General features: G+C 43.3%; 1 protein-coding gene across 1 annotated transcript in view; it reads right to left on the bottom strand.

Moving 5' to 3' along the window:
• Window positions 1-5,597: 5,597 nt before the first annotated feature.
• Window positions 5,598-22,496, bottom strand: part of LOC127657570 (E3 ubiquitin/ISG15 ligase TRIM25-like) — a 115,002-nt gene continuing 98,103 nt past the window's right edge. The window contains exon 9 of the transcript XR_007972305.1: window positions 5,598-5,633. The gene's annotated coding sequence lies outside the window, so the exon portion shown is untranslated. The remainder of the gene's footprint in view (window positions 5,634-22,496) is intronic.

Raw genomic sequence — 22,496 nt, forward strand, 5'->3', positions numbered from 1 at the left:
GGCCTCGTGCTACATGCAAAGGATTTCCTCGAACACCCAAATGGACAAACACAGCCCTGGGTGTGATCTATTTGACAAATAAGCATGCCAAAGTATCTGTTTCCCACTGAACAGATGTGATCTATTCATAAACAAATTGTTATGTATACCCTGTCTTGTTCCACTGTTGCCCTTTTGTTTACCATTTTTGTACTCCTTAGTTTTCACTTTTGTCCCTTTTGTAACTCCACAGTCTTGTTTTCCCTTGTGTTCACTGGTCATTGTTTTCACCTGTCTCATTAGTTTGCCCTTTGGTTTCTGTTCATCACCTGGTTACCTTGTTTGAGTTCTGTTTGGTTATTGGTCCCTTTTCCCCATGTGCATGTATTTAACCCTGTTTGTTTGTTCAGTCCTTGTCGATCGTTGAGTGTTGTTAGCCTGGTGTGTTTTCCCTGCCCGAGTTCTCAGTATTTAAGTGTCCTGTTTCCCCATTGTGGGTTTTTCTTTTGTGTTTATTTGTTTATTTGATCTTTCAATAAAAGTTTACTACATTTGGATCCGCACCTCCTCGTCTGCCTCGCTGCTCATTCATCACAGAACGATCGACCCACACATGGATCCAGCAGCTATACGGGCCAAATGCCGGCTGCTCAACTTGCAGCAAGAAAACCGTCCTTTAGTAGCCCACGCTCTCTACTTTCTCCTCCTGGCGAGCTTTACGGACTTCCCGGACTCAGCATTGGTGTTTTCTTTTCAGAACAGCTTAAACCCCTCGCTGAGGGAGCGGGTGCCACAGGCAACGCCCGGCTGCACTCTCTGCGACTACCTGGAGACGACCCTACTAGCATGCAGCTCACCGCTCCCTGTCACTCCTGCCCCGGTCTGCGAGCCAGCACCCACGCCTGTCACTGTGAGTGAGCCAGCGCCCACGCCTGTCACGGTGAGCGAGCCAGCGCCCACGCCTGTCACGGTGAGCAAGCCAGCGCCCATGCATGTCACTGTGAGCGAGCCAGCGCCCCCGCATTTCACTGTGAACGAGCCAGCGCCTACGGCCTCTACCGTCAGCGAGCCTGAGCCCTCGTCAGCCACGGTCAGCGAGCCTGAGCCCTTGCCAGCCACGGCCAGCGAGCCTGAAGCCACGCTGACCAGGAACAGCGTCCCAGCTTCGCCAGTCACAACAGCCCGAAGGAAGAGGAGAGGGGGAAAGGTCTCTGCTCTCCAGCCTCCGCCAGCCGCAGCCCCGTGCCCTAAACCCCCCTTGGCTCTGCCCTCAGCGCCCAGCGAACCCAAGTCGGCGCATACCACGGTAACCCAGCCAGAGCCTGTCGCCTCAGAGGTCAGTGAGCCAGTGCCTGTCGCCTCAGAGGTCAGTGAGCCAGCGCCTGTAGCCTCGACCGTCCCTGAGCCAGCGCCTGTAGCCTCGACCGTCCCAGAGCCAGCGCCTGTAGCCTCGACCGTCCCTGAGCCAGCGCCTGTAGCCTCGACCGTCCCCGAGCCAGCGCCTGTAGCCTCGACCGTCCCCGAGCCAGCGCCTGTAGCCTCGACCGTCCCTGAGCCAGCGCAAGTAGCCATGACCGTCCGAGAGCCAGCGCCAGTAGCCATGACCGTCCGAGAGCCAGTGCCAGAAGCCATGACCGTCCAAGAGCCAGCGCCAGTAGCCATGACCGTCCAAGAGCCAGCGCCAGTAGCCATGACCGCCCAAAGGCCAGCGCCAGTGGTCGCGCCCGTCCAAGATTCAGCACCTTCCGAGCTTCCTAGTACTCTCCCTTCTGAGCTTTCCAGAGCTCCGCCTTCCGAGCTTCCTGGTACTCTGCCTTCCGAGCTTTCTAGAGCTCCGCCTCCCGAGTTTCCCGAGCTTTCCAGAGCTCCACCTCCCGAGTTTCCCGAGCTTTCCAGAGCTCCGCCTTCCGAGTTTCCCGAGCTTTCCAGAGCTCCGCCTTCCGAGCTTTCCAGAGCTCCGCCTTCTGAGCTTTCCAGAGCTCCGCCTTCCGAGCTTTCCAGAGCTCCGCCTTCTGAGCTTTCCAGAGCACCGCCTTCCGAGCTTTCCAGGGCTCCTCCTCCTGAGCCTTCCAGGGCTCCACCTCTCGAGCCTTCCAGGGCTCCTCCTCCCGAGCCTTCCAGGGCTCCTCCTCCTGAGCCTTCCAGGGCTCCTCCTCCCGGGCCATCCAGGGCTCCTCCTCTCAAGTCTCTCGAGTCTTCCAGGGCTCCTCCTCTCGAGTCTTCCAGGGCTCCTCCTCTCGAGCCTTCCAGGGCTCCTCCTCCTGAGCCTTCCAGGGCTCCGCCTCTCAAGCCTCTCGAGCCTTCCAGGGCTCCGCCTCCCAAGTCTCTCAAGTCTCTCGAGTCTTCCAGGGCTCCTCCTGAGTCTTCCAGGGCTCCGCCTCTCAAGCCTCCAGAGCCTTCCAGGACTCCACCTCTCAAGCCTCTCGAGCCTTCCAGGGCTCCGCCCCTCAAGCCTCTCGAGCCTTCCAGGGCTCGGCCTCTCAAGCCTTCCAGGGCTCTGCCCCTCAAGCCTCTCGAGCCTTCTAGGGCTCCACCCCTCCAGTCTCTCGAGCCACCCAGGGCTCCCCCTCTCGAGCCTTCCCGGGCTCCGCCCCCGAGCCTCCCACGGCTCTGTTCCCAGAGACCCCAGAGCCTTCTAGGGCTCCGCCTCTGAAACCTCCTACGGCACCACCCCCTTCGGTCCCGCCTCCAGAGAATTCCAGGTCTCCGCCTCCTCAGCCTCTTACGGCGCCACCTTCCTCGGCCCCGCCTCCCGAGCCTCCTTCAGCTCAGCCTCCTGCGGCTCTTCTTCTCGAGCCTCCCTCGGCTCTGCCTCCAGACCCTCCTACGGCTCCACCTCCAGAGCCTCTTAAGCCTCCTACAGCTCTGCCTCCCGAGCCTTCTACAGCTCTGCCTCCCGAGCCTTCTACAGCTCTGCCTCCTGAGCCTCCTATGGCTCCACCTCCAGAGCCCCCTACGGCTCTGCCCCCAGAGACTCCAGAACCTACCAGGTCTCCGCTCCTAAAGCCTCCAACGGCGCCGCCTACCTTGGCTCTGCCTCCCGAGCCCCCTACGGCTCCGCCTCCCGAGCCTCCTACGGCTCCGCCTCCCGAGCCTCTTATGGCTCCGCCTCCCGAGCCTCCTACGGCTCCGCCACCCGAGCCTCCTATGGCTCCGCCTCCCACGAACCCGCCGCAAGAGCCACTCCCGGCTCCACCTCCGAAGCCTCCCTCAGCCTCGCCTCCGACACCTCCTAGTTCCTTCCCGGCTCCGCCTCTCCCGGCCAGGCCTCCTGAACCTATCCTTGCCCTGTGGTCGGCTTCCAGGCCACCTGAGCCCGTCCTTGCCCTGAGGTCAGCTCCCAGACCTCCTGCACCTGTCCTTGCCCTGCGGCCAGGCCCCAAGCCTCCTGAACCTGTCCTTACCCTGAGGCCAGCTCCCAGGCCCTCTGGCCCGGTCCCTGTCCTGTGGCCTCCTCCCAGGCCTCCTGACCCGGCCCCTGTCCTGTGGCCTCCTCCTGGGCCTCCTGACCCAGTCCCTGTCCTGTGGCCTCCTCCCAGGCCTCCTGACCCTGTTCCCGTCCTGTGGCCGCCTTCCGGGCCTCCTAACCCGGTCCCAGTACTATGGCCTCTTCCCAGGCTCCCTGACCCAGTCCCTGTCCAGTGGCCTCCTCCCAGGCCTCCTGACCCGGTCCCTGTCCGGTGGCCTCCTCCCAGGCCCCCTGACCCGGTCCTTGTCCTTGCCAATTGGCCAGCTCCCGGGCCATCTGGACCGACCTCTGTCCTGTGGCCACCTCCCAGGCCCCCTGAACCGGCCCCTGCTCTGCGGCCATCTCCCAGTCCACCCAAACCCGCCCCTACCCGGTGGAAGCTCCCCAGGCCAACCGACCTGGTTCCCAGCACACACCCCCAGAGACTGCCTAATTGCCCTCTGTGCCCCTTGGACTACCTCCTTGCTCTTGTGCCCCCCCTGGTCTGCCTGTCTGCCCCGGTGCCTTCATTTTGTTCTTTGTGGGTTTTTTGTCTTTTGTCTTTGTTTTTTAGGATCGTCTGGAAGCCGATCCTTTGAGGGGGGGCTCTGTTATGTATACCCTGTCTTGTTCCACTGTTGCCCTTTTGTTTACCATTTTTGTCACTTTTGTACTCCTTAGTTTTCACTTTTGTCCCTTTTGTAGCTCCACAGTCTTGTTTTCCCTCGTGTTCACTGGTCATTGTTTTCACCTGTCTCATTAGTTTGCCCTTTGGTTTCTGTTCATCACCTAGTTACCTTGTTTGAGTTCTGTTTGGTTATTGGCCCTTTTCCCCTTGTGCATGTATTTAACCCTGTCTGTTTGTTCAGTCCTTGTCGATTGTTGAGTGTTGTTAGCCTGGTGTGTTTTTCCCTGCCCGAGTTCTCAGTATTTAAGTTTCCTGTTTCCCCATTGTGGGTTTTTCTTTTGTGTTTATTTGTTTATTTGATCTTTCAATAAAAGTTTACTGCATTAGGATCCGCACCTCCTCGTCTGCCTCGCTGCTCATTCGTCACACAAATAAACACAATAAACACAATAAATTACTGATTTCTCATATCAAAAAGCACATAAAGGCAGAATAAAAGTAATCTATAAGACTCTAGTGGTTTAATCCATGTCTTCAGAAGTGATATATGTAGGTAGGTGAGAAAAAGATCACTTTCACATTCTTCTTCTTGTGTTTTTGATTATTCACATTCGTTATCCATATTGCCCCCTACTGGTCAGTGAGAAGTATTTCTAGCAAAACAGGACTTAAATATTGATCACCAACACCTATCATATCACTTCAGAAGACATGGATTAAACCACTGGAGTCACATGGATTACTTTTATTCTGCCTTTATGTACTTTTTGGAACCTCAACATTCTGGCAACCATTCACTTGCATTGTATGGACCTACAGAGCTGAAATATTCTTCTAAAAATCTAAATTTGTGTTCTGCTGAAGAATTTAATACACATCTGGTATGGCATTATGGTGAGTAAATGATGAGAGAATTTTCATTTTTGGGTGAACTATTCCCTTTAAGATTTATGTTGAAATCGATATGCATGTACAAATGAAAATGTTTACTTAAGGTCCTGAAAAACCTAACTTTTAGTGTCACAAAAGCAAATGTGACAAAAGTGTTTTGATGTCATAAGACACCATCGTGTGAAGAACAGAGCAAGAAGTGTTTATGATCTAATAATCTGCCCTTTTACTCGTGATTTGTGTGAAGGTGCATAAAAGTAATTGTAGATGTAGCGCATCTAATGTCCATTTCACCAGGAAACTGTTGCGATACATACAACAAGACACAGTTGAGTCCAGGTTGAATATGAGGTCATACAAGCCACATGCACATTAATAATTAATTATACAAATTATAGAGTATAGAAAGAATATACTGTAAATAATATATACATTTTAGATGGAGTATTGCGTGTGCCTCTGCTGGACATGTTAACTTGCCAAAAGTATTTCATATCAACTACCCAAACGTGTTTATTAACGGTCAGCCTAACCAAAGATCACCTTTTGAGTCCACAATTGAGCACCTCTGTGTGTTGTGCTGTACTTATGTGCAGTGTAATACTTGTTGTCAAGACATCTGCAGCTCAGCAACATGTTATAATGGCTCTTCAGGACAGTTCGATGTGGGGAAAAACTGCAACTTACCTGCGAAAGACAAATGCACAAACAATGACATTAGTTCACAGCCAGTGATATATTGCATCTGAAAATGTTCATCTTATTAGAATAAAGTAAATATTATACTGTAAACCAAGGCCAGTGCAGGATCTTTGTGCTGAATCAAACTTTATGCAAGACACTCCTGACACTCAGAACTCAGAGCAGATGGGTAAACTCATATGTAAGTATTACATAGAGACACATTCAAAATTCATATTTAAGCATTTGGAGATTTACTTGAGATTTGCACATGTATAGGGAGTGGTACTTCACATAATAGTATGAAACAACAGAAGCCTTTCACTGCAGACTAAATACGTTTCTCAGCACTGCCATCTAATGTTTAATGTCACTGCATGCAGTGAAAAAGTAATATAGCAATTCAAATCTAGATAAGAGATTGTTTTAAACAATGACACATTCATTACCTTTACAAAAAATTATTAAAATAATAATAATAATAATAATGTATTTTGGTGGTACAATGATGCTCTCAGATGGGAATAAATGTTATTGCTTAGATTACAAAATATCATGCTTCTTTACAGAGTGAAACTCTTAAAGCGACAGTTCAAATCTCATCATTTACTGACCCTCATGCCATCCCAGATGTGTGTGACTTTTTTTCTTCTGCAGAACACAAATTAAGATTTTTAGAAGAACTTTTCAGCTCTGTAGGTTCATACAATGCAAGTGAATGTTGGCCAGAACTTTGAAGCTCAGAAAAGCACATAAAAGGCAGCATAAAAGTAATCCATAAGACTCCAGTGGATGAATCTGTATCTTCAGATGTGATGTGATAGGTGTGGGTGAGAAACAGAAACCTTTTTTACTATAAATTCTCCTCCCTGCCCCGGTCGGTGGCAATATGCACGGAGAATGCAAATCACCAAAAAAACTAAATAAGAAGAAAGTGAAAGTGCAGATTTATAGTAGAAAAAATTACTTAAATATTGATCTGTTTCTTACCCACAACTACCATATCACTTCAAAACTCATAGATGAAACCACTGGAGTCGTATGGATTACTTTTATGCTGCCTTTACAGCATGTGCTTTTTGGAGCTTCAAAAAGACCTACAGAGCTGAAATATTCTTCTAAAAATCTTCATTTGTGTTCTGCAGAAGAAAGAAAGCCATACATGAGGGTAAATTAATGATGAGAGAATTTTTGCCTGAACTATTCCTTTAATTTTGTACATTTTTGCAAATACTTTTAACAAACTGGTCTCAATGTGATTTTTAGTGGAAATATAAATGTATTTCATATATCAAATATCTCACAAAGGTAAACAGAGTGAGTTCACAAATCAGAAGAGTGTGATCCTATATCAACACAGACTGTGGGGTGGCAGTACATGAACATTTGTGCAGCAACTGACATTACAAACAATCATTTAACTGCATTTTATTCTCTGTTCCCATATGTAACATTTCTGAATAGACAAACTGAAAAATTCAACGAAGAATGGATGTTTGTCTATTGAAAGTATGTCCCATTAATTTACCCCTTGTTAAGGGTTTATAAAGGGTTCATTAATGACTACTTATTCATTTACAAATGCATTATAAAGCACTAATATGCAGTAATAACAACATTAATCTAAAAAGGGGTCTTTCGTGCAATACTTGCCAAACAGTGATCATTTTAATGAAAACATTATAAATGATTAATAATGATTATTCAAACTTAATTCATAAAAAAATAAGTGCCCTAATTCATGATTTATGACACACGCAAAAAAAAAAAATATATATAATATTGTGTGATTAAAAGGAGAGAAGATATTCTCTCTATATTAGTGTGGTTACTAATGTTGAATAAGTGTTATTAAGTATGTATAACATGTGAGGTAAAGTAGCTCACTATTTGGCAGGTACTGCATGAAAGTTACCCTTTCATACGTGTTGTTTAAACTGCATTTCAATGATTTATAATGCATTTGTAAAAAACTTGTAAGTTATTTTTAACCCTTAATATACCCTTATCAAAGGGAACATTACTGTAACGTGTTACTAAACATTATGTATTACAAACATTTAATTCTGGTTTAATATTTGTTGATTGTATCAAAACATTTTTTTTGACTCATCTCATTATGCCGTCATGGCAAATAAGTTGTAAAATTTGCTATAATTTCACACAGAAATGGTATTTAATCTATTTAACCACACTAAAATAATTTTAACACACTTATTGTTTAAGTCTTGTGGATATACTTTTTTTTTTTTTTAGAACAGGATTTGGGGGACTAGTCGAAATCATTTGTTGTGGCAATCAACATTATGCAACAAATGCTGTTGATTCAGCTCAACTTGTATTTTACCCGGAATATTCCTTTAATAAAATAACATTAATAATAAAAAAAATTAAATACAAATAAGTGCACTTTTAAATGTAGTTTATTTTCATTGAACATTTACAATCTTATTTGATTGTCAATCATGCATAAAAGCATATTTTTACATAGTAAAACTACAGAAACCAAAGGACAAACTATGAAGAATTTGTTATAAACTAAGTCAGTCCACTGACACTTCACCTTTACTTGCACATTACCACACACACACACACACACACACAAACAGCTGGTGTGTGTTAGCTATACTATCAATTGCACACACTGAATATCCCTGATACCTCTGCACTCCAAACAGAAGAACCTCCTACCTTTACTTGAGTAGCACAAATCCACTGTGCGCTGCATCATGTAGGAACCGCCTATGGGAACAGCCGTAAAGTGTTTTTATTTATTGTTCCTTTTCGATCTCAGTCGAATGCTTTGTTTTTCTTTCTCGCTCTCAGTTTCTAACATCTCATATTCCAGAGCTACAGGTTGAAATTGTGCCCCCTCCCGCTCAGGTGAGTGCCAGGGTATTCCCACACTTCCAGTGGCCAAGAGTTTCTGTGTGAATGTGGGAAGTGTGTTTTAGCAGACTCAAGCTCTTTCTACTGTGTTGAAATCTCATTGGTTTAAAGTGGTGTGGACAGAGTCACTTGCAAAAGTTACAGATGACAGCTTTTTAAAGGTATAATTCTTCAAAAAATTAAGATCCTGTAATACAATTGAATCCAATAGCTTTAAAATCCAAACCAAATCCATTACTGAACAAAAGCCAATCATTGGCCTAGCAATCCTTTTTGCAATTAGATAGATTTATTAAAAGGGGTTTTCTAAGGACACGTCAACGAACCCCTGCGTCATCTCTCTTTGGTTGTGTTGCTGCATAAACATACCGTTTTAACAGTCTTTGTGTCAAGTTTAAAGCTTTTGCGCTTCATCAAGCTGTGTCTGAACGCAAGAACATGTTCCCATCTTCTGAGTATAGTTCATAACTCAACAAGTTATGTTTGGAAACATCTCAGTTCATGTCTCTCTGCTTCAATAACTCCCAGCCTGCGGAACTGGAGCCGGGCCAGACACTTTAATGGGCTAGAGAGCACTGTTCCATCCAATGAACAACAGTAAACAACTGGACACAATAAAGAAGGCATGAAAGCAGACCTCAGTCCTGCTGATGCAGTTCAAACTCACTAGTTGAAGAACTTCATCGTTTCCCATCTAGCCCATCTTTAAGAACCTTGGCTACACTGAAAGCCGCAGAATATATTTAAGTTATATAAACTTAATTTCAGTAAGCCTAAGTAACAATTAGGGATCAGCTAGACTGTTCAAGAGCTATAATCTAAGGATTACATCATTCAGCAATGTGTTTATTACGGATACCTATCTCAGTAAACATGGCCGAGTTGAAGGAAAGTTAAACGTCTTTGGAGTCAAAAGGGTGGCATTGACATCGACAGTGCAACTTCAGCCCCTTTGGCACCAAACCCTGAATTTAAAGTTGGTAAAACACACCAAATTATAGATACCAAAGATTAAAATTCTGTCATCATTTTTTAACCCTCTTGCTGTTCTAAACCTGTATGACATTCCTTCTTGCATAAAACAAAAGGAGATTTCCTTTTTAGAATCTTCATGCTGCTCATACAAAAAGAAAAAAAAGAAAAAGGCACCATCAAAAATGTTCAATATGCCCTTTTCCATACATGAAAGCAGACAGTGACCAGACTGATATTCAAGTTGTTATTCACGTAAAATCTTGCCCTACAATGGCATTTACACATATTCAACTGATTGTGGCGTGCCATGTTTGAACACACACAAGCGTGACATTTAAGAGCCATGGCTGAGGGCAAGATTTTTAGTGAATAACAACTTACATTTTGGCCTGTTTATGTCATATGGACTACTTTTATGATGCCTTTATTGTCATTTTGGGGTTTGACAGTCTGCTTTCGTTGTATGGAAAAGCGCAGTGAGAATATTCTTTTATGACGTTCGCATCTTTGCATCATAAGTTGGCAGCTCCAGTCCCCATTGATTTTCATGGTATGGAAAACAGCGTCGTGAAATTTGGCAACACATTCACAATTATTTCTGTTTCCTATGGAAGAAAGAAATGTGAATGTGAGCACATGTTGACACACATATGAATGCATACATGCAAACCCATGCACCTGCATGCAACAAGTCTTAAAACTTTGTTTTTAGCATTGGTCTCTATAGTTTCCAATGCTGTTGCTGCTACTAGGAATCTGAAGGGACATGCAGGGACATGGTTTGCGCAGAAGGGGGCGGTGTTTCCCCATTCCAGATTTATTAGTTTTGAATGTTCAGTTTTGTTTTTATTTCAGTTTTAAATGTAAATCTGTCCTTGATTTTACACTCTGTATGCTTACTGTATTTCAATAATTGACTAATTTGTCTATTTTTAGGAGACAAAGGTGATACCAAAATGAAACACAACTGAAAGCTCCATTAAGTTTCAGAAGGTATGAAAGAGCAGCCTCTGAGCAATAAAACTTTCCTTTGGTTGAGCCTGGCAGCTTTAAAAAAAAAAAGAAAAAGAAAAAAGAAGGAAAAGAAAAAGGCTGGCTCAGACTACGAATCCTGCCGCTCAGGGGACACACAGACAGGAAGTGAAAGAATGTGGATTTCCAAACACATACATACAGGAAAGCCCAGGGATTCCCTCTTTGTCTAAAAGCCACTGCTGTGTCTGGCAGTGTGCGTCACAACTGTATAATGACGAGAGGGAAAAACAGCGTGTGTATGTGCTGCAACCAACTGCGACACCCAATGCAATCATTAAATACATCACTGTAGAATAGATTAATAATCTCATGGGATCAAAAACTGTGGAGACAAAATAAAAGACAAAGGGACATCAGAGTTTGTTTATCTATAAATATCTTCAGCTCAGTGTCCAGAGGGAGCTATAAACTTTTCTTCTGTAATCACTGCAGCTTCCTCCAGGTTTGTACGACGTCTAAACATTTGAAATAGATGCAAAAATGCAGTTAAGTTTGTTGGTATATGAGAAAGAGAGCTTTAATAATCTTATTCAGTTGACCACATTAGCACTGCTGAAGAATGAGTGTTATGGATCTTAATCCCATTGAGATTTTGTGGGATCAGATAGACTGTAAGGTGCGAGAGAAGTGCCCGACAAGACAGGCGCATCTATGTCAAGTGCTACAGGAAGTGTGGGGTGAAATCTCACCTGAGTATCTGGACAAACTGACAGCTAGAATGCTAAGGATCTGCAAAGCTGCCATAGCTTCATGTGGAGGATATTTTGATGAGAACTCTTTGAAGTAGTTTAAGAAGTTCTGAAATGTTTTTTCAAATTGTAATAGTAATTTTTCATGTTATTAATGTCCTGACTATACATTGTGATCAGTTGACAAATTTGTCAAATTTGTCCATCATTCCAAACTTTGTCCGCCAGTGTATGTCCACATACGTGGACAGCGGGACTAAGTGGTGAAAATTTAAATAATACAAAGCTATAGAAATCAAATTGTTTTATTTTTTATTATGCTTCCAGGAGTGTTGATTATTCATGTTTTTTATATGTTATAGACCATAGGTTTTCAATTGTTGAGGCGCGCCTCCCCTGAGGAGCGCCAGAGAGCCCCAGGGGAGGCGCAGCGCGGGTTCGTACGGACATGAACATTTTGTAAATGTCATGGAATTTACAAATTGTGTTTTTTCGGGCCTGGAAAAGTCTTGGAAAAACAAGTTAACACTGAATGGCTGTCTTCAAGTTCTCTATGGGGAGGCTCACTTTAACCCAATTTGAAAACCCTTGTTATAGACATTACAGCTGATTTTCTATAAAGCTGAATAAATAATCATGAGCCTATCACGGCCCCGTCTCCTGAGCCTTCCACGGCTCCGCCTCCTGAGCCTTCCACGGCTCCGCTCCGTCTCCAGAGCCTTCCACGGCTCCGCCACCTGAGTCTTCCACGTTTCCGCCACCTGAGTCATCTACGGCTCCGCCTTCCATGGCTAACCCCCAGAGCCTTCCACGGCTCTGCCCCCTGAGCCTTCCACGGCTCCGTCTCCAGAGCCTTCCACGGCTCCACCCCCTGAGCCTTCCATGGCCCCGTCTCCTGAGCCTTCCATGGCCCCGTCTCCAGAGCCTTCCACGGCCCCATCTCCTGACCCTTCCATGGCCCCGTCCCCTGAGCCTTCCACGGCCCCAGTCCCCTGAGCCTTCCATGGCCCCGTCCCCTGAGCCTTCCACGGCTCTGTCTCCGGAGCCTTCCACAGCTCCGCCACCTGGGCCTTCCACGGCTCCAACCCCTGAGCCTTACACTGCTCCGCCTTCCACGGCTCCATCTCCAGAGCCTTCCTTGGCTCCGCCTTCCACGGCTCCACCCCCAGAGTCCTCCATGGCTCTGCCTTCCACGGCTCGGCCCCAGAGACCATTCCTTATGCGACTCCGCCCACTCCCCTAGACTCCTCCTTCAACAATTACGTCCGTGTTACTAGTGACTCCTCCTATAGCGGCTCAACCTCCCAGGCCCCTTGACCCGGTCCCTGTCCTGTGGCCACCTCCCAGGCCTCCTGACCCAGTCCCTGTCCTGTGTCTCCTCCCTGGCCTCCTGACCCGGTCCCTGTCCTGTGGCCTCCTCCCTGGCCTCCTGACCCGGTCCTTGTCCTGTGGCCACCTTCCAGGCCCCCTGATCCAGTCCCCGTCCTGTGGCAGCCTCCCAGGCCTCCTGACCCAGTCCCTGTCCTGTGGCCTCCTCCCTGGCCTCCTGACCCGGTCCTTGTCCTGTGGCCACCTCCCAGGCCTCCTGACCCAGTCCCTATCCTGTGGCTGCCTCCCAGGCCCCCTGATCCAGTCCCAATCCTGTGGCTGCCTCCCAGGCCTCCTGACCCAGTCCCTGTCCTATGGCCGCCTCCCAGGCCTCCTGATCCACTCCCTATCCTGTGGCTGCCTCCCAGGCCCCCTGATCCAGTCCCCATCCTGTGACTGCCTCCCAGGCCTCCTGACACAGTCCCTGTCCTATGGCCGCCTCCCAGGCCTCCTGATCCACTCCCTGTCCACCTCCCAGGCCTCCTGACCCTGGCTGTCCGCCTGATCAGCTCTGGTCTGCATGGGCTCCCTGGCCTTGCCATGTTCCTCTGCTCTCCTTGATCCTTGGACTGCCTGTTTGCTCCTTGTGCCCCCCCAAGCCTCTTGTTTTCCACTTCACTCCATAGGTGATTTGTTTTTTGTTTTTTTTGGAGTGTCTGGAATCTGCTCCTTAAAGCAGGGGCTCTGTCATATTCCCTGTTGTCTTTTGTTTTGTGCTTTTATGTTGAAGTTCTTGTTTAGTTCCTGTTTCCTGTTAGGTTTTTGTAGTCTTTTGTAGTTTCATTTTATGATTGGTTTTCCCCTGATTGTTTCTCATTCCCTGATTGTTTCCCCAGGTGTTCCTTGTTTTCCCCAGTTAATTTGTCAGTTCTTGCATGTTTTGTTATGCTCTGTGCTAGGTTCCCTGTGTTTTGATTTATTCTGAGCTTTCTTGTTTATTTTAATAAAGCTGCATATAGATCCTCATTCCTCGCCTGCCTCGTCACACCCCCTCTCCAAAATAATAGATTACTCAGTAATATTATTTATTTTGACATCATTATTCATCATCATTCATGTTTATCCTTTTTTCAGAAAAAGCATTTTAAAAAATCATTGGAAATTTGGTTGATTTAACATGGAATTGTACTGTTTTACTGAATTTTACTAAAAGAGAGAATCGCCATTAAGATGAGAATATGATGAGAATAATAAACACAAAATTAAAACATTCAGATCCATTTAAAATGTCACAAAGAAAAAACATCTTAAAAGGTCCTAAAATCTTCATTTTCTTCATTTTCCTTGTGTAAAATATATTTTCTTAGTTATTTCTTTTGATTTTGATCTGAATTTGACTGGATTGATATACATTTAATATGAACACTCTAGTGGATTATTGAGGTTCTGAAAGGGTTGCTTTAAATTTCCAACGAGATCTGAAATTGATCCACTGGAAAGAGAGAGTGATGTATGACGTGCTGCTGCCCGTCTCCTCTCCTCTCATATTCTGACATAAATTCAAATGACACAAGAGCTTCACCACAGCTGAAAATGACCCATAACTGAAGGCCATCTAGAATGTGCAGTCATAGTTAAAGTTACCACTATGATGTGACTTAATATGCGAGAAGACCTTTACAGAGAGCCTAGAGAATTCACAGACTGTCAATAATGAACGTCTGCTGAGAAAAGACTGAAAGTTTCACTATGACATGGTGGTTTCTCGCAGCCTGATTCTGGGCATGCCCGGAGAGGGTCTAACGGAGGAAAAGAAACCAAATGGGTGATGTATCTTTTTCAAGTAAGCTTGTGGAATGAGGTGGGTGGTGTGAAATTTCAGCATTTGCAATGACATCTATCAAATGGGCTGACCCATGAGCCTGCATATTTCTGACAGGATATTTAAAGTGACCATTGTAATGCTGTATTAAAAAAGTATTAGACCATCTAATGCAAAGACATATGCCATTTTCATGGAATTTCCCATTTCCATCACTAACAGTGGCTTTGTTTACATGCACCCTTATGATGTGATAAAGCAGTACTGCAATTCAGTTAGAGCTTATTTTTAACAGAATACTGTCGTTATGGTGATATGATTATGCTCATAATTACAGTAAACATCACAGTAAAATATATGCTGACCAAAGTGTGTATGTGCTGCAGATGGATGATATTTTATGCTCTACTGGGGAATTCAGGAAAAAGACTACATGCTTTAACTGTAAATTAATTACTTACATATGATTAATGAAACATAAATTGTCAAATCCATTCAATTTCATAATTTAATTGGCAATAGAAGTGAATAGCTACGTATTGGCAATAGAAACAACCACCATTCTTAGTGAATGATGGAAGTAATGGCTAGTAGCATATAAACAGGATTGCAGGTGTTTGCCATGTAATCATCTTAATCCAATTAATCCATTGGCTGACAATTGGCTGACAATTGGTGTACATGTTAGCCACTTAGCCACTTGTCCTGTGATCCACTAGTGTTTAGTGTCTGCTAGCATACACAAAAAGTAATAAAATCAATTGAAATTAAATATGGAAGTTATTATTACTATTATATACTATTAGTAATTATTCCTTATATACTGTGTTATATACACTCACCTAAAGGATTATTAGGAACACCTGTTCAATTTCTCATTAATGCAATTATCTAATCAACCAATCACATGGCAGTTGCTTCAATGCATTTAGGGGTGTGGTCCTGGTCAAGACAATCTCCTGAACTCCAAACTGAATGTCAGAATGGGAAAGAAAGGTGATTTAAGCAATTTTGAGCGTGGCATGGCTGTTGGTGCCAGACGGGCCGGTCTGAGTATTTCACAATCTGCTCAGTTACTGGGATTTTCACGCACAACCATTTCTAGGGTTTACTAAGAATGGTGTGAAAAGGGAAAAACATCCAGTATGCGGCAGTCCTGTGGGCGAAAATGCCTTGTTGATGCTAGAGGTCAGTGGAGAATGGGCCGACTGATTCAAGCTGATAGAAGAGCAACTTTGCCTGAAATAACCACTCGTTACAACCGAGGTATGCAGCAAAGCATTTGTGAAGCCACAACATGCACAACCTTGAGGCGGATGGGCTACAACAGCAGAAGACCCCACCGGTACCACTCATCTCCACTACAAATAGGAAAAAGAGGCTACAATTTGCAAGAGCTCACCAAAATTGGACAGTTGAAGACTGGAAAAATGTTGCCTGGTCTGATGAGTCTCGATTTCTGTTGAGACATTCAGATGGTAGAGTCAGAATTTGGCGTAAACAGAATGAGAACATGGATCCATCATGCCTTGTTACCACTGTGCAGGCTGGTGGTGGTGGTGTAATGGTGTGGGGGATGTTTTCTTGGCACACTTTAGGTCCCTTAGTGCCAATTGGGCATCGTTTAAATGCCACGGCCTACCTGAGCATTGTTTCTGACCATGTCCATCCCTTTATGGCCACCATGTACCCATCCTCTGATGACTACTTCCAGCAGGATAATGCACCATGCCACAAAGCTCGAATCATTTCAAATTGGTTTCTTGAACATGACAATGAGTTCACTGTACTAAAATGGCCCCCACAGTCACCAGATCTCAACCCAATAGAGCATCTTTGGGATGTGGTGGAACGGGACCTTCGTGCCCTGGATGTGCATCCCACAAATCTCCATCAACTGCAAGATGCTATCCTATCAATATGGGCCAACATTTCTAAAGAATGCTTTCAGCACCTTGTTGAATCAATGCCATGTAGAACTAAGGCAGTTCTGAAGGTGAAAGGGGGTCAAACACAGTATTAGTATGGTGTTCCTAATAATCCTTTAGGTGAGTGTATATATTACAGTAGTTTTTGGTTCATAAATAACACAAAAACAGCAAATCTGTCACAATAATTGGTGTCAGCGCATATGTAGACCATTGGGAAAATAGAAGCAAATAAATGTCTCAGAAAGCTAAATCAGAGTAGGGATATGCATGAGTAATCAACTAATCGAGTACTTGTTCTGCATCAGCTAATTGACTTTTAAAAACCCTACTTGAATATCGCAGATTTATTTTTGCTTGCCATAGGCAACGCTGAATATAGTGTACTTTCTCTCTGAAACTTATTGAATTCTACTCTGTTGGTATATGGTTCTTGATAAAGTCCTGCATACCAATGGGCAAGGATCTGCTTTTATGTGGAAAGAAAATGTGAAGCGGTACAAGAAACCTGGAGGCTTATGGGACCAGTGTGTGTGTGTGTGTGTGTGTGTGTGTATGTTAAATCTCTGAACAACGACAAAGTGCATTTTATAGAAAAGCCCTTTCACCACTTGTTTTTGTGCATAAAAATAAATGAAATGTCAAAAATGTGATAGCCTCTTGACTCAGAGTTTATGTATGTACATTACCCTCATGTCGTCAGTATTGGTTTCTATGTAAACTCTGTGATTGTTTTGACTTTTATGAGTTTACTGTTTTTCAATCTTGTTTTGTTTTGATTTTATTATGCATATTGTTCATTTAAAAGAACAAAAAAAAAACAAAAGGAAAGCATAGTTTGTAGCTTATTTTAAAACCTTTCTTTGTGTCATATTTGTTTAATTTAACTTGCATTACAAATTTTAGAGTAATCTATTACTGTTTTTTTCTTTTTTTGGGGTTAGAGTACTCAACAACAAAACTACTGCATGCCCATCCAAAAATCAGAGAAACAAATACACACCCACACGCACACACACAACAAAACTAAAAAAAGTTTGCCTGAACTTCTGCCTACTCTGAAAACAATGCCAGAGCCGGACACCCCTCCCCTGCCCAGCCAAAACAATGAAAACATTTTCCCTTCATGGCCTATTCTCTCGCTTATCTTTCACAGCGTGAAACCAAGGGTCCAAATTAATGAAACCTCCAAACATTCATCACTGTAATTCTCTCTCAAACTCTTGAGATTGTTTAAGACAGAGCTTCTGAAAGTAGAGCGGTTGTACCTTTCAGAGTTGTGATCTCGTGCTGAATGGATCTGGACATGACTGGATGGTGAATGTCTTCAGGAAGCTCTCAGTCAGGTATTTGTTGTCAAGCACCTGTCTCACTGTATGTCTACTGCTCTGCCCGTCTTGTCTTTATTCTGCGGGCTTCTGGTCATGCATTTGGCCTGAGGTCTTGATCCTCCTCTTCCTCACACACATATACTTGCACGCCCACCCTCAAACTATGATGGAATCTGTCCGTGTGCCGCCCATCCCTTCCACCCAACTCACCCCTGAACTCAACAGAGCGTCCTGCCTGAGCCAATCCCAGCATTCTTATTCACAAAGGACCAGCCAGTCCCTGTACTGCTGCATGCATACATTACTGATCAAAGCTGTGAGCTACAGGCTCAATGGACACAAATTAAATGAAGCAGTTTCCATGTAAAAGAGATATGAAAATGGATGAGTGGAAGAACACATAATAAATGTTTGTAAACATGGAATTCTTTGCAAACTATGAAGCTCATCTAATTAAGTCTGAAAGTTTGAAAGGAAATTGTACAGTATTTTGCCTCTCACCTTTGCCATGTCATGGTATTTACATATAAAATTTCAAAGGTTATAAAATTTTTTTTTCTTGCATTTAATAACTGTGACGAGGAGGAGGGCGGGGCCGGGCCATGACTATGCACAGCAGGCTTTTCCCCTCCTCTCTATAGCTGTGGAAGGGAACAAGGGGAGGGAAAAAGAAAAAGAAAAAAAAAGAGGAGGGAAAGGGCAAGGTGGAGCGACAGTGAGAGAGAGAGAGAGAGAGAGAGAGAGAGAGAGAGAGGAGAGAGAGAAAAAAACTTGCTAGCTGGTTCCCAGACACGCCGTCGCCAGGTCCTCGCTCAATCCTCCACCCTCTGGCGGACGACAGCCCCTCCTCCCCTCGCGGACAGCGGCCATTCCTTCATGTCCGGGCGGACGGCAGTGACTCCTCCGCCCCCTGGCGGATGGCCGCGGCTGCTCCTTTGGGCGAATGGCTGTGGCGAGGACTCCACGACAGCACATCCCTCCTCCTTCCCAGGCTTCGTCACCAATGCATAAGGTTAAAAATGGGAAAGGAGGAGGCAGGGACCGGCTGAACCGTCAAAATAATATTTAATGAAACAAAAAGACACACAACACAAATGCACACACGGCAGCTGCGTGTGGCTCTCTCTCTCTCGAACTGCCGCAACGCGCTGCACTTATCCCTGTGACGGCTGATTAGCCCGTTTGGTGGCTGGGCATGCAAAGTCACAGCCCGACCCCGCCCTCCACCTTATCACAATAACATAAATAAATAAATATTTTCTGCATTTTTAAAACTCATTTATTTGTATCCCTTCATAGAGTCAAGAATTTAAAAACTATTTAAAAAAGAAATATAAAATCTAAAAACATTTTTATACTTTTTTCAAGAAGGCTTGCATTTAAAAACATTTAAAAGAACACAAAAAAATTACTTTAATTTATATATGTAGTCTCCCTTTATGGAGTATTGCTTTATATAAAAAAGGGGTAAAAAAGGAAAACGTATAACAAAAAAATCTATTGTACTCATCTTATGCAGTCTTGCAAAACAAAAAGTTATTTAAATGTGTTTATTTTTACTCACCCTGTGCAGTATTACACTGAAATAACCTTTTAAAATATAAAATGTATTCTTTTAAAAATTGTAAATTGAATTAAATCAATAACAAATTTTACATTTACAATTTTTTTAAGAAAATATACAAAATTGTAATATAAAATTATGATATATTATTTGTAATCTCTTCAGCAGTCAGTAATCTGTAAAAATGTTTAATTTATTGAATGCATTAAAGTTGTAATTCCTGCAGTCTTGCATGTACTTGCATGTTTATAAAAATATATAAAATACAAATATTAAATGATTAAATATTTTTATTTGTAATCTTTTATGCAGTCTGGAACTTAATTAAAGGAAAGAAAATGGAACACAAAATTCAGTAAATCTATCAAATATATGGGTAAATATTAGAACAAAGACCATATAAAAAATAACAATAAAAATGTTTTGTTCTCTAGCAGACTGAACCAAAGCAGATAAGTGAGAACCGATTTTAGCTGTACAGCTTCCAAGGGCAAAATCAGAGCACATCTCTGCAGATTGCTCTCTTGGACATTGTAAAAACAAACACAGCCCAAAAAGAGAACAGACAACACATTCTCAGCATAGTTAAATTCAAACTCAATAAGAAAAATGCTATTATTGACCAATAACAAAAGTATTAAATGTGTATTGTGTATGTGAACTCAAAGTATAAAAGGAAATATAACACAGTCAACATACTGCAACTTATCACAATGATATAGTCTGTTTTGTTTCCAAACATGCCTTTATTGTTGTTTTTTTCTATTTCTCTTTGAAAAGAAATTGTTATCTATTGAGTAAGTGAAGGCAGAGACTGCTACTGCATCGTAACTCATGATGTCCATTTCTCATATAAAAAATGGTGATTATCAGGCTAATTAAGGGACCGGGTGTGTATAATCATGACCCTGCCCCGCCGTCCGACCTGTCACACATGCATTTGCAGAAACACCCAGCATTAAATAGCACTGGCGATTGGGGTAACAGACGAATAGTTGAGCCAGGATCTTAAAAGGGGATCACCTGTAAAAGTAGTTCTAGCAAGATGTTGTTTCAATATTAGGTGTTGCAAGACACACTTGTACAAATGCTGTTGAGGGAGACATAATTAAATGTAGCATCTGTGGACACCTTAAACTTAATTGTTTGCTAGATTAAATATCTGGAACATATGTGAAGCAATGTCAGTCAGGATACATGCTTGCATGTGCATACTTATGTCATTTAATGTTGCGATTTGTCAATAAATTAGAAGGCACATGAAAATAAGTACCCAGATGAATACCGTAGTCTGATATTTATTTCATTTAAGCATATGGTTTGGAGCTTTGTAGACTGTTCTCTAAAGTATTCTGAGTAATTAAATTAACACTGTATTATTGGCACGGGGTGTCTCATTTTGATGAGAATGTAAGAAATCATTTGGCGTTTGTGCCTGAGAGTTGGATTTAATAGATACAACGTGGCCACCATTTGCAGTAGTGTGGTGAATAAATAATCTTTTGATTCCCTCATGTTAAATTAAAACTGTAATAGAGTGCAAGTGGCATGAAGCCGGAGCAGAGCCCATTCGCGGAGACAGCCTCACGCTATAGGGACCGCTCCAGGCAGACAAATAGGATGAGAGGACCTGTGTACAGCAGCTTGTTGAATAACATAACGATTGCAATTGAAAAGCTTATCTGATGAGGGCAAATACTTTGCGCAGAGTAGTGTGTCATCCAAGAATTTCACATGGATCTGTCGTGGGTAAGTGGGGGGAGCCAAATGCTGGAGGAATCATCACAGTGTAGATGTAAGCTGCTGTTTATATAAGCTTACTCTGGCGATGTAATTGGTCAGATTAAATTAACATGATCCTCCCAAACTTTGTTATGAAATTCTATTTTTAACAGTGTATTTATTGTTTTATAAAAGCAATATTTTGTCAATATTGTTATTATGTCCAGTCCTGCTAATACTGCTTGTTCACTCTGACACTTAAAGCTGTTTACCCTCAGTAAGCATGGGGAAATCTGATCTATGGTACCAGCTTAACACAGCCACTCTTACTCATAAGCAAACATGACACTAAAGAGACATCCGCTCGTCTAAAAAAAACACTCTGTAATGCAGTGACAGACATTTACAAAAAATGTAGCTGTTCCAAACAATATACCACTCCCTTACTTTTCAATGCTGCCTCCACCCATATATTTACAAACACAAGGCAATTGTGAGGAAAATCATGCTGGATTTTACCTTAACATATTTGTGTAATTACAGCTTTGTCTCTGACCATAAATCTGATCCTGTATAATTAGTAAATCAGCAGTAAATGCCAATATACCAGAAGAGCTCTTATTTCTGCATAATCTACAACAAAAGCAACACAATAAATGTGCTCCAGTTTACAGACTGAAAGAGAAAACTAGATTAGCATTTCCAGAAGGAACTACTAGCTCTTGTAAGGCAGCAAATAGGGCTAGTCTTCATCAAGCTTAGTTTTTAGAGTTTGGTTAAATGTAAACATATAACAAAGCTTATGTACAGTCTTTGCAGATTAAAGGTGCCTAAAGATGGTTAAATAATTGTCAGGAAAAAAGGCCAATCGCATTTGAATTTGCAAATACAGTACATGCAAGAAAGAAGACCAACAATGTACACCAATTTACAATGGGGAACAATGCACATTTTCAAACTTTAATCAAGCGATAGTTAAAAACTACAAGTACAGAGCTAGGGTTGAAAATGTAGTCTGTAGGTTGAATGGTTCAGGCTGAATTAATTGCAGAAAATTGTTGAAAGAAGTAAAAGAATGAGGGAGGAGAGGAGGAGAAGGAAAAGGACTAGAATAAAAAGTAGGATGAGAAAGAGGAGTAGGGGGAGGAAGAGGATAAAAAGATGGAGGAAAATGAGAAGATGGTATAAGGAGGGGAATAAGTAAAAAGATACGGAGTAGAAGGAGTAGAAGGAAGAGGAGAGAGGAGTAGTAGAAGTAGAAGGAAAAATTAGGAGGAGGACGAGGAGGAGATGATGATTGAGGAACAGGAGGAGGAGGAGAGGAAGAATGTAGAAGAGGAGAAGATAAAAGATGATGAAAAAGGAGAGGAGCAGAAGGATGAAGTGAAAGAGAATAAGGAGTAGAAGGAAAGGGAGAAAGAGGAAGAGAGGAAGGAGGAAGAGGAGGAGGAGAATAATGAGAGGGAGAGAATGGATGAAAAGAATGAATATGAGGAGGAATAGGTTTAGAAGGAGCAAGATTTGAAGGAGAGGAAGGAGGATTCAAATTGAGATGGAGGAGTAGAAGGAGAAAGAGGAGAAGTAGATTGATAAGGAGGAAGAGGAT

Source organism: Xyrauchen texanus, chromosome 17 (assembly GCF_025860055.1).
Source record: "Xyrauchen texanus isolate HMW12.3.18 chromosome 17, RBS_HiC_50CHRs, whole genome shotgun sequence".
NCBI lineage: Eukaryota > Metazoa > Chordata > Actinopteri > Cypriniformes > Catostomidae > Xyrauchen > Xyrauchen texanus.